General features: G+C 44.0%; 1 protein-coding gene across 1 annotated transcript in view; it reads left to right on the top strand.

The window, feature by feature from the left end:
- LRRK1 (leucine-rich repeat kinase 1) overlaps nucleotides 1–2,072 on the top strand; it is a 130,627-nt gene that overhangs the window by 118,870 nt on the left and 9,685 nt on the right.

Below are 2,072 nucleotides of genomic sequence, written 5' to 3'. Positions count from 1 at the left end.
CCCTGCTCCGAGAGAACAAGAAAGGGAAGGGAAGCCTATCAAAAGACTTGGAGACATAAAAATCAGCAGAAATGCAGGCTTTCTTTCACTACTGATTCAAGTAACTGTGAAAGCAATGATGAGAGAATTGGGGAAGTTGGAGCTCTGGGCATTCATGACAGTAAGGAGTTAGCATCTCTTCTTAGGTGTGGTCATGCCCTGTGGTTAGGTTTTTAATTTTTTTTCTAATAATTTTTTAGAGATAAATACAGATAAATGTTAGATAAAAAGATGATTTGGGGGACTTGCTTCATAAGAATCTGGGGAGAGAAAAAAATGGATGGGGGCAGAGATAAACTGACACGGCCGGAGAGTGATCGTTCCTGAAGCTGGATGATGCGCGCGTGGGCTGTGATACGCACACTGCAAAAGAAGAAAGGAGGGAGGAGTTGAGAGGGGGGAGCTGAGCGCTCTGGTTTGCAGGACAGCACAAGGCAAGAGACATAAAAGACACAGGTTCGATCCCTGGGTGTGGAAGATCCCATGGAGAAGGGAATGCCAACTTGCTCCAGTGTTCTTGCCTGGGAAATCCCATGGACAGAGGAGCCTGGCAGGCTACAGTCCATGGGGTCACAAAGAGTCAGACACGACTAAAGTGACTTAGCACACACAGTTTTCAAACTCCTTTCATGGGCACAGACAGCGTCCTGATGCCACAAATGCTTTTGGGGAGTGTCACACTCTCAGAAGACCAGGAAATACAGGCATACTGCCTGTCGTGAAAATAAAGCCCTCTTACTGTTAAAGGATATAAATGTATACATAAAACAAACTGAAGTGCTCATCAGATATATAAATGTAAAAACAAATCCCATTTTCCCATCAATATTTATTTTCTCAGCAGACTCTCAAAAATCTTTTAAACAAATAGAGAAAATTAGAAATTATTATCTGTTGTTTCAGAGACTTTTACACATCAGTGGGAAAAATACTAAAATCTCAGTCATAAAATAGGCAAGGAATATTTTTAACATTAGAACTTTCTAATAATCAAAGAAATGTAAATTCAATCTGCAAGATTCCTTTTTCTTATCCTACTGGCAAACTTTGTTTTCAAACATAATAATGGAAACTGCTGAAGGTTGGTCATACCTTACTAGTGAGTATGTAAATTTGCACATCTGTCTGAAAAACAATTTGTCGATATGTTTTAAATGGCCTTGAGATACTCATGCCCTTTGACCCAGCATTTGCTCACCTGGGAGCGGTGGAGCCTGGTGGGCTGCCGTCTATGGGGTCACACACAGTTGGACACAGCTGAAGCGACTTAGCAGCAGCAGCAGCAGAGCCTTTACCAGGGGTGCTGTGCTTGGCACTGCTTCTGGCATCGGCTCTGCCCCACCTCCCCGCTCCCTGCCGCCCCACGATGGTGCTTTCTTTACCGTCTCAGTGTTACAGACTCACCCACAATATTGGAGACAACACTGCCCAAAGCGGTAAAAGCTCATCTCCAGTGGGAAGGGAAAGGCCCCTGTGATGTGGGGAGGTTTTAAAAGCTCACCAGCAGCCTGAAGAAGGGACACGCTCACTGAAGCCAGAGCACAAAGGGCAGTGGTCCTGGAAAGTGAGAGTGGAGGGGAAAATGAGACCATCCTGAATTAGGGAGGACAAGGGCACCAACTCAACGGACGTGAGCTTGAGCAAACGCTGGGAGATGGTGAAGGACAGGGAGGCCGGGTGTGCTGCAGTCCACGGAGTGGCAAAGACTCAGTTAGCAATTTGACAACAACAAAGGGGAAAGAAGGAAGTGGGTACATGCAGAAAACAGGACACGCGTGAAATCTTGTTGGAGGGAATAGGGGAGTGTTATCCTGTAAGTTTCTCTGTGTTTTAATTTCTTCCAAGTTAAATGTAGTTGTTTATTTTTTATATTCTCAGTGCATAGGAAAAAGACTGGAGAAAAGGGGAGGTGGAATATAACTTTGAAGAAAGTGTTCATTTGCTGATTTTTCATTCAACTCTATCATCTACAAATACACGTTATCAGACAACCGTAGCAAGGGTTTCCAAAATTTGATGGCAGAAAAGTTTTA

This window comes from Bison bison, unplaced genomic scaffold (genome assembly GCF_000754665.1).
Source record: "Bison bison bison isolate TAMUID 2011002044 unplaced genomic scaffold, Bison_UMD1.0 scf7180017864224, whole genome shotgun sequence".
NCBI lineage: Eukaryota > Metazoa > Chordata > Mammalia > Artiodactyla > Bovidae > Bison > Bison bison.
Note: the sequence above shows the minus strand (reverse complement) of the source record. Positions and strands in the feature narration are given on the sequence as shown.